Raw genomic sequence first — 11,400 nt, forward strand, 5'->3', positions numbered from 1 at the left:
ATTTCAGTAGGCTTGAGGACAAGCTAAAAATTACCAGCTCCTCAGGAATTACTCATTCTGCTAGAGAACAATTGAAGGTTAGCCCTTCCTAAAAATCTATCTCACTTTGCAAACTGAGGTTAATCTTGGTTTAATGGACCTAGGCAAATCATGTAATGTCTAGGATCTCAGTTGTCCTCTCTGTAAAATGAATCTCTGTTACTTTCCCTAATTAGAGGCTAGTCAGGGTGATCTCTTGGTTCCTATCAAATTGATGGTATGTGATTCTGAAACAGAGTCCCTCATCCAGGTGTTTTATTAGTCAAAACTTTTTTAAAAAAGAAGTCTACAAGACATATCTATAACACTGACTCAATGAATGAGTAAAGCTTTCAGAAAGATTAATATATAGTGACTTTGGGCTTACCAAAAACCCTTATACAGGATTTCCTCTTAATGAACTCTACATGCTTCTAGTATAGTGCCTTCAACGGACCTTCCAGTAGAGTTCTATTGTCCTGCGGCTTGAAGGGAAGTTCCCTGCTCTTCCATGAGAGCAAGAGAACCAAAAACACCTGCTCTTTGATAGATTGACCACAGACAATCACTTCTTAGAAGGTCACTTTTATTGCTTTAAGTCAGTCTAAAGATTTTCTGTCTGAGAAAGTACAGCAATGACATCTGTTCATTCTTCAACATAGACCAGCCTTTTACCCACGATTTTTCAATATTTAAACAAACAGCGAAAACAAAGCTGTGCATCAGTGTTAACCTTGTAAACTTAAAAGTCTGCACCTGTACAATTACTAATTAGCATGTTCAGTAACAAAGCTGGTAGGTAACGGGTGACATTCACACCTCTTAATTGGTGCGATTAGCGGTCCTTTTGTTGTCAACCATTAGCCGCTCTCCTCAAGTGTAAAATGCCACAGGTAAAGGGACATTGGCAATGGGTGGAGTGAAGGGGGGAAGGTGAGAGTGAATAAAAGTTTGTAAAACAGATTAGGCTGATTTAGAGGGAAGGAAAAATATGGTCACTACAAGAAACTGGCTAAAACTGCCAAATGAATAGGAACATCAGCGATTGTATCTCCTTTTATTCTTTACTGACGGTGTAAATCCTGACTTTGTAAAAAAATCGACTCCCCCATTACGTTGCAAAATGGGAAGGCCCCACTTTCAGTAAATTTAATCATGAACAGGAAAATCAAATCAATTTTGTTTTTAAATGAAGGCAGGTATGTCTAGGGAGCTTTTGCTCTCCTAGCAATACACTATAATATTTACCAGGAGATTCTTGACAACAAATATCCATAGGTTTTTAAAATAGAGCCCAATTATACAAGACTCTTCAGGAATACAGGAAGCAAAATATATTTCTGCATTTCTTGTTTAATCCTCTCTTCTCTTTTTCAAAATAATAGTAGCAAGCTCCTCTCCAGCTCCTTGAGTAACTTCTTTATCTATCCAGGGTTGAACCCTCATCATCCATGACCAACAAACTTTTACTTAGGTTTCCTAGAAGGCATGGCCCTGTATTAGCGTCAGTCCTGTTTTCAGGTTTTAGCTTCCAGGCTTGGCTTTTCTATAGTTTCCTCATAGGTTTGTCTTCTTTTCTTCAGGATATGGCTTCATATGAAACATGCAGAAATGTTACTGTTCTCCTACTGACTAGAGTTTCCAATATTTCTTCAAAATAGGAGGGGTTACTGTGTTGCCATTCTGGGACCAAAATTTGATGTATGTTTGTGTGCTCCATGAGGGCAAGAATTATGTCTCCTCCACCTATAAACCACCAACTTCTAGCCCCTATACACCTTCAATAAATAGACATTACTTATAGAATGTGAACGCTGATGTCAAGGAGATTTTTCTTTCTCCTAGCTTCCCTTTCACGTTACACAATTTTGACTTTTACACATTTCTTCTGGGGTGAGTATGAGCAGATTATTTACGATGCAAGTCGGATTTAACACAAATATGTACTTCATCCTTGTTTATAGACTCATCTTCCTTAGTTATAGACTCTCCAATTATCAGTCTTCCTTAGTTATAGACTCTTTTTCCTTAGTTATACACTCTCCAGTTATTAGTCAGAATAATGTGATCTGGGATAATGATTATATTTTTCAGCTACCTTGCTGCCATGTAAATATATTCTGTCTGATTGTATGTAAGCAGGAGTGTCATGCATGAAATCTGAGAAGTCCCTAAATAAGTACAACTGTCTGCAAAGGGAAAAATGATGCTTGGAGCTCTAGCAGCCATCTTGAATCATGTAGTGGACATCATGGACTAAGGATGGCAAAGCAATAAAATAGAAAGGGCCTCAGATTCTGATGACTGCTTTACCTACTCCTAGCTCTGTGCTACATATCATATTTATTTATCCATGAGACAAACTTCTACCTTTTTTAGACCTTGTTACTTGATTTTCTGTCACTTGTAGTGAAACCTGGTTCTAATACATCCTTCTGCTGGTAAGGTCAGTTGGGTAATTTAGTCAGGTTAAAACAGCAACTTAATTTAAACTATTCTTCCAACAGACACGTATATAAACTTGCAAAGGCTGATTAAATTTCACTAGGGCAGATCTTTATAAAAAGAATAAGTAACATATGTAAATATCACTTCCGAATTTAAATACAGTATTTAACTGCCCTAGATTTCACAATGTATTCATAGCCTTGAGAGGGGATAAGAAACCACTTTATAAGTCATTGATCCTTGTAAATTCTGTTTACATGTGTTTTTTAAATATGGCATGTCTGTGCTCTGTTGATGGTCAAGAGCTCTGTATTGTTAAATATCCTTCATGAACACTCTGGAGAATAAACCAGGAAGTGGTCTGTGACCTGGAAGCCCCTGCTGGGGTAGAGGGCAGTGCTTTGGGAAAGAATACCCATTTATAAAAGCCAATGAATTCTTTTTCTGAAGTGGCTGCCAGACACCACCACTCTAATTCAATGTTCACTAGCTCTTGAAGCTTCCTCTCCCCTTTCCTTCTACAAAGCCTTCCACACTCAGTCTACACGTTCCCAATACCTGCTAGAATTAACCCTTTAAAAATAACATCTGATCATGTCATTTCACCATGAAGACACTTGTGATTCCTTGTTGCCTCTAGCTTGGTTATAAAATGGCTTGCACTTTTTCTGTCTTATCTTCCATGAACTTGCCCAGTCCTTTATCACACTTGCTCTATAAACATGATGAAAATTTCACCTTGTTCCAAATATGCCATGCCTTTCACACCCCTGCATTTGGAATTGGCCATTTTCTGTGCCTGAAATAACACCCCAAACCCCAAACTTGCTTTTTAGGACGTTCAGGATGCATCTCATGGATCTAAAAGCCTTTGTTCAAAAAGATTCAAAAGCCTTTGTCACTACTACAGACGAGGTGAACCACTTCCTCCCTCGCCCATATTCTGCCTTTTGTTCTACCCCCTGTCAGAGCACTTAACAGGTGATATTATAATTGATCTGTCTTCAAGTCTGATTCCTCCTGTGTGAGATGCTGGAGCTTTTCTAGTATGCAGCTCAATGTCCATAACAGAGTAGCAACTTGCTATGTCTTGCAGAATAGGCTAGATCCATGGCTGAGACAAGGTCATCCCAACAGAAAGGCATTTGTGTCTAAATGAAGATTTTAGGTTTGTGTGATAAGGGGAGAAATGAGATAAATTATAGGACTTATGCAGATGTTTTCAACTTCTTGGAAAAGATATTCATAGGAGTATACAGGAACATGCATGATATACTACAACCTACAGTATCTTTCTTCCTACCTTGAAGAGAAATTCAGCATTCCTAAGAGCTGAATTTTCCTAGAGTTAAAATTATGGAGTCATAGGATTCTATAGCTTAAAAGGACCTTAAAAATTATTGACTCCAACTTTATAATTTATAAATGAGAAAACTAAGGCCCAGAGAGATTAAAAGATTTGTCAAAGGACACCCAGCTAGTTAGTGTCAATCAGATCTGAAATCCTGGTCTCTTGACTCCAGTGTTCTTCAAACATTTCAGTTGTAAGTCCCTGGTTAAGGGCAGCCAGCAGCTGTGAAGCACACGGACTTTAATTTCAAGCTAAATCAGAGCTAAAGCACGGATAAACCCAAGGGTTTCAGCTACAAATTAAACAGGTGAGAGAAGATAAGTGAGATTATTTGATGAAAATTTTTAAATCATACACTGTTAGAGTGTAAAAGTCCGAGCCCCTAGTTTTCATAAATGAAAATAAGAAGGAAATGAATTGACTTCCTCCACCTCAATCATAAAGTCAGAGACAGAGACAAAACAAGAACTTTGAATGCAATTGTGATATGGACTTCACAAAACTCCTGTAGATAAAAGGAGATACTACATAGAATAATAGTCCTCTCTTCCAAAACACCGGAGCCTGTAGCTGGTCAATTAATTGAAAGTTAGGTAAATTGGAAATTGGTAAAAAAAAAAAAAAGATACATACATACAACAATAATGACAATAATTTTATTTTAATTTTAAGTATGAATGTACACTTATTCTCCATATGTGGATAAACAAACTTCAAAAAAATATGTGAATTAATTTCTTATTGCTGCTGTAACAAGTTACCACAAGCACAGTGGCTTAAAATGATACATTATTATCCTATAATTCTGGAGGTCAGAAGTCCAAAATGGATCTCACTGGGCTAAAGCAAGGTGTCTGTAGGGCTGCAGGGCTACAGGGCAGCCTCCCATGGAGGCTCCAGGGAAGAATCTGTTCCTTGCCTTCTCCAGCTTCTAGACTTCCCCCACATTCGTTGGCTTATGGTTCCTTCCTATCTTCAAAGCCAGCAATCACCCCTCCAGCCTCTGTGTCTCTCATTACATCTCCTCCTCTCACTGTGACTCTACTACCTTTCTTTCAGTTGGGATTACATTGGATCCAACTGGATAAACCACGATAATCTCTCCATCTCAAGATCCTTAATTTAATCACATCTGTAAGGCCCCTTTGGCCATATGAGGTAACATACTCACAGGGTCTGAGGATTGGGATGTGATATCTTTGAGGATGGGGATGCGGGCATTATTCTGCCAAACACAACATGGCTGTGTGATTGACGACGAGTTTTCTTTCCTTCATCAGTCGTTCATAAAGTGTATTGTCTACGATTTCTAGTGTGTGTCTTTATATTTTTTTAAGATTTATTTATTTATTTGAGAGAGAGAAAGAGCGCATGAGCAGGGGGAGTGGCAGTGGAGAGGGAGAAGGATGAAGAAAAGCCCAAGCAGATTCCCCATTGAGCATGGAGCCCAACACAGGGGGCCCGATCCCACAACCCAGAGATCATGACCTGAGCCAAAATCAAGAGTCAGACACTCAACCAACTGAGCCACCTAGGGCAACCCTCTACTGTGTATCTGTAAAGTTAAAGTAATAATTTAGAGCATTTGGAAAGAAACCTGGTTAGAATTCTTCAGGTTGTCTCTCAATTTTTTTTATGATGTCTGTCCCACAACCAATTTCAAATTGATTTTTGAGGTGATTTGTCTTTTTTGGTCCTTCTGAAGTATTGATTTAGATGTTATAGATACAATTCTCTTTTTTGCACTCCTATGACACTGGTTGATATACTAATATACACACAATTACAGTAACAAGTACTCCTCACTTAAACAGTTTTGAAGACAAACAGCACTTGGTACAAATTGCTTCACTGTGGGGCATAAAGGTGACCAGGTTGTTGACAAGGGGCCAACTAGTTCCTGGTCCTCAGTGTGCCAGAAATAAATGAAAAGTTTTCTTCACCTAGTAGACTGTATAAATGAAATTGGTTTAAGAAAACTTCTGTTATATAAAGTGCCTTGTACATTATAAGGTATTCTATAAATATAAACTATCATTATTATTTCTGCTTTTAATTCAAGATCTGGTATTAAAAATTATACAAATAAACATTTATGATTGAATATGGATGATGCATGCCAGGTGGAGAAAAGCAGTCTAGGGAGACCTGGGTGGCTCAGTTGGGTAGGTGTCTGCCTTCAGCTCAGGTTGTGATCTCAGGGTCCTAGGATCTAATCCCACATCTGGCTCCTTGCTCAGTGAGGAGCCTGCTTCTCCCTATGCCTGCTTGTGCGTGCTCTCTCTCTGACAAATAAATAAATAAAATCTTTAAAAAAAGGAAAGAAAGAAAGAAAAAAGTAGGCTAGAAATTAGCCTGATGACTAGGGAAAGTCAGAACAACTTGAAAAAACATTCTGTTCAAGCCAAGATAAAATCTAGAATTAAATTAAGTTAGTTAAGAATATAGTCAAGTTTCAATCAATGAAGTCTTTAATTATAATTAATGGTTTATTTCCTTTATTAATCTGCTTTTAAGCCTACCCACTATCTCTCTGAAAATTTAGGTTTAACTGCCTAACTAAAGAGCTATTTTCAAAATATTTAATTGGCTGGAAAGAGTGTACTGAACTCTTCTTTCAGTTGACCTATCTTTTAAAAACTCAGCTATTTGGCTCATTAAACTATAAATGTATCCAGGCATCCTCGTGAAAGCATATTTTAACTCAGACTGAGTACTGCAGGGTAAAGCGACACGTACTAATATCTTGAGACAGTAAACACAGATAGTAAAATGTGACAGTATATGGATCAAAAAATCAGTGCTAAATCTAGAGCTGAAGGGTCTTCCCATAGATGTGTTCTTTTGCCCTCAAACTCTATTATTTTTGACTGCTGAGTCAGGAACTGTCTCCATCTACTAGGTTGCTAAGGAGGACAAGAGAGATTCTAAGTGACCGTAAGAGGATCGGCTCCTAAGCACAAGGTATACTCACCCAAAGACATGGGTTTCTTTATCCCTACCCAAAACACAAGCAAAACACACCTTCTGTATCATTTCCTGAAGCTGCCACAACAAAGAACCAGAAACTAGATGACTTAAACAATAGAAACTTATTGTCTCACAGTTTGAGAAGCTAGACTTCTGAGATCAAAGTGTTGGCAGGGTCATGCTCTCTCTGAAAGTTCTAGCAAAGGCCTCTCTCCTAGCTTCTGATAGTTCCTTGCTTGTGTTACCATAAACGCCAACCATTTCATGAGATTCTCCCTGTGTGCATTATCTATGTTCAAATTTCCCCTTTTTATAAGGGCATCAGTCACATTGTATTAGGGGCCCATCCTATTCCAGTATAACCTCATCTTAACTAATTACATCTACAATAACCCTATTTCCAAATAAGTTAATATTCTGAGGAACTGGGGGTTGGAATTTCAGCATGTGAAATTTTGGTGGACACAGTTCCACCCATAACACTCTCAATGGAGAAGCCATCATAATCATATGCTTCATACTAATTCTCCAAATAATTTTTAACTTTAATAAACAGCACCTGGTCAAATTTAACCAGCTACTTCAGTAACAATCGTAATCATAAAAATTATAGTGAGAGCCAGTAGAAACAATGAACAAATAAACAGATTAATAAAATAAAAGTTGATAAAAATTGGTGGGATCTGTTATTAGCTAGGAATAAGAACAACATCACCAGTAAGAAAGAAGAAACTAACTGAGAACATGGAAGTATGAGAAGCAGAGAAAAGATTTAAAAAAGAAAAAGCAGAGGGAAAAGATCAAGTATAGGGGAGATCAGGAACAAGAAAAGGATGTCCACTCTCACCACTATTACTCAACATAGTATTAGAAGTTCTATCCACAGCAATCAGAAAAGAAAAAGAAATAAAAGTCACCCTAATTGGTAAGGAAGAAGTAAAACATTCACTATTTGGGGCACCTGGGTGGCTCAGTCGTTAAGCGTCTGCCTTCGGCTCAGGTCATAATCCCAGGGTCCTGGGATGGAGTCCCACATCGGGCTCCCCACTCAGCGGGAAGCCTGCTTCTCCTTCTCCCTCTCCCCCTGCTTGTGTTCCCTCTCTCTCTGTGTCTCTCTCTGTCAAATAAATAAATAAAATCTTTAAAAAATAAAAAATAAATTCACTATTTGCAGATGACATGATACTATATATAGAAAACCCTAAAGACTCCACCAAGAAACTGGTAGAACTGATAAATGAATTCAGTAATGTCACAAGATACAAAATCAATATACAGAAACCCACTGCATTGTTTTTAAGATTTTATATACTTAATTTATAAAGAGAGCATGAAGGGGGAGGGGAGGAGTGAAGGGGGAGGGAGACAGAGGTGGAAAGAATCCCTTAGAGCAGACTCACATTGAACATGGAGCCCAACATGAGGTTCAATCTCAGGACCCCAAGATTATGACCTGAGCCAAAGAGTCAGAGGCTTAATTGACTGAGCCACCCAGCCACCCCAAATGCACTGCATTCCTATACACTAAAAATGAAGTAGCAGAAAGAGAAATTAAGAAAATAATCCCATTTATAATTGCACTAAAAATACCTAGGAATAAACTTAACCAAGGAAATGAAAGACCTATACTTTGAAAACTATAAAACATTAATGAAAGAAATTGAAGATAACACAAACAAATGGAAAGATATTCCATGCTCATGGATTGGGAGAACAAATATTGTTAAAATGCCCATAATACCTAAAGAAATCTGCAGATTTAATGCAATCCTTATCAAAATACCAACAGCAGTTTTCATAGAACTAGAACAAATAATCCTAAAATTTGTATGGAACCACAAAGACCTGAAAGAGCCAAGCAGTCTTGAAAAAGAAGAACAAAACTGGAGTTATCACAATCCCAGCTTCAAGATATACGTCAAAGCTGTAGTAATCAAAATAGCATGTACGGGGTGCCTGGGTGGCTCAGTCATTAAGCGTCTGCCTTCAACTCAGGTCATGATCCCAGGGTCCTGGGATCGAGCCCCACATCAGGCTCCCTGCTAGGCGGAGAGGAGTGCCTCTCCCACTCCCTCTGCTTGTGTTCCTCTCTTGTTGTGTCTCTCTCTGTCAAATAAATAAATAAAATCTTTTAAAAAAATAGCATGGTACTGGCACAAAATAGACACATAGGTCAATGGAACAGAATGGAGACCCCAGAAATAAACCCATAATTATATGGTCAATCTTCAACAAAGGAGGAAAGAATGCGCAATGGGAAAAAGACAGTCTCTTCAACATGGTGTTGGGAAAACTGGACAGCTACACACAAAAGAATGAAACTGGACCACTTTCTTGCAACCCACACAAAAATAAACTCAAAATGGATCAAGGACTTAAATGTGAGACCTGAAACCATAAAGAATCCCAGAAGAGGACACAGGCAGTAATTTCTCTGACGTTCACGGTGTAAACATTTTTCTAGATATGTCTCCTGAGGCAAGGGAAACAAAAGCAAAAATGAACTATTGGGACTACATCAAAATAAAAAGCTTCTGCACAGCAAAGGAAACAATCAACAAACCAAAATAACAACCTACTGAATGGGAGAAGATATTTGCAAATGACATGTCCAATACAGGGTTAGTATTTAAAATATATAAAGATTCGCCTCTGCACCTCAGCCCAGCCTTGCCTGGGTCCATGGCCACCTACCCCTATGGTCCTCCCTGCCGGCCCCGCCAGAGGTGTGGTGCTGTCATACCAGAGCTTTTGGGTAGCATTTTCCAGAGGGATGATAAAGACAGGAGCCAAGTGATAGCGGACAACGAGCTTCAGCAAGTACTGTCCAATGGCACATGGACTCCATTGAATCCAGTGACTGTCAGGTCAAACATATCTATGTTTGACTGAGAACAAGGCTGGCATGAACTTCAGCAAGTTCAATGGCACCTGGAAATACATCACAGACTGCAGAACCTCTTCTACATTTATGACAGGGCCAACTCTGAGATGACTGACAAGAGCAAGCTAAAGCAAGCTCTCTCAGGGCACCGGCTCTCTGACCAGTTTCACGACATCCTCATTAGAAAGTATGACAGACAAGTACGGGGGCAGATCACATTTGATGATGTCATCTGAAATGCATCCTCTTGCAGAGGTTGACAGATATATGCAGGCATCATGATAGGGATCAGGATGGCTGAATTCAGGTGTCATATGAACAGTATCTGTCCATGGTCTTCAGCATCATATAACATTGGCCTTTGCAAATAGCTCTGTGACTTAGAGGAGAAAGACTAAAAATGTCAAATCTCTCTTTAAAGAAATGGAATGCGTATGCAGCTAGATACTGTTCTTCCTTTAGATTTTATATAATTAATATTTGAGGAACTGACTGTACATATGAAGATAAGCTGATTAAGGTTTTTGCAAATGTAAAAATAGTTATAATCATAATTCACATACAAACATTTGATTTCAAACTGTTCAGCTGTGCCATGACATAAGGTATAATAATATTTCAGGTATCCTTCTTGCAAAAAATTCATCATGTGGATTTCTAGATAGCTCCAGTTCTATAATGGAAAGCCACTTTTATTAGCCAATAGGAATTTAAAAATAATACAGAATTTGCACAGAGGCTTTTACGTGTCTCACATTTTTAAAATGGGGTTTACTGTATTTGTTTGAATATGCAACATAAGCAATGAAGCAAATGTAACCCCCTGTCAAACAAAATATATATACACATATATAAAGAACTAATATAACTCAACACCAAAAAAAATCTTTTTAAATGGGCAGAAGACATGAACAGACATATCTCCAAAGAAAATATCCAGATGACCAACAGACACATGAAAAGATGCCCATCATCACTCATCATCAGGGAAATGCAAATCAAAACCACAATGAGATATCCCCTCACACCAGTCAGAAGAGCTAAAATCAAAAACACAAGAAACAACAAGCATTGGTAAGGATGTGGAGAAAAAGGAACCCTCGTACACTGTTGATGGGAATGCAAACTGGTACAGTACTATGGAAAACCATATGGAGGTTCTTCAAAAAGTTAAAAATAGAACTACCATATGATCCAGCAATTCTACTACTGGATATTTACTCAAAGAATACAAAAACACTAATTCAAAGGAATTATGTATCCCTATGCTTATTGCAGCATTATTTACAATAGCGAAAATTATAGAAACAACCTATGTATCCATTGATAGATGAATGGATAAAGAAGATGTTGTATGTATATACAATGGAATATTATTCAGCCATAAAAAAAGAATGAAATCTTGTCATTTTCAACAACATGGATAGGTCTAAAGGGTAAAATGCAAAGTGAAATAAGTCAGAGAAAGACAAATATGATTCACCCATACGTGGAACTTAAGAAACAAAACAAATGAACAACAAAAAAAAGAGACAACGAAACCATACTCTTAACTATAGAGAACCAACCGATAGTCATGGGAAAGGAGGTAGGCAGACGGATTCGTGAAAGAGGTGAAGGGGATGAAGAGTACACATCGTGATGAGCTCTGAGTAATGTATAGAATTGCTGAATCACTGTATTGTACACCGGAAACTAAAATAACATGGATGTTAATTACACTGACATG

At 38.1% G+C, this 11,400-nt stretch overlaps 1 pseudogene; it reads left to right on the forward strand.

The window, feature by feature from the left end:
• The first annotated feature begins 9,469 nt into the window (after positions 1–9,469).
• Positions 9,470–10,023, forward strand: LOC113925830 (annotated as a pseudogene).
• Positions 10,024–11,400: the final 1,377 nt, after the last annotated feature.

Source organism: Zalophus californianus, chromosome 4 (genome assembly GCF_009762305.2).
Source record: "Zalophus californianus isolate mZalCal1 chromosome 4, mZalCal1.pri.v2, whole genome shotgun sequence".
Lineage (NCBI taxonomy): Eukaryota > Metazoa > Chordata > Mammalia > Carnivora > Otariidae > Zalophus > Zalophus californianus.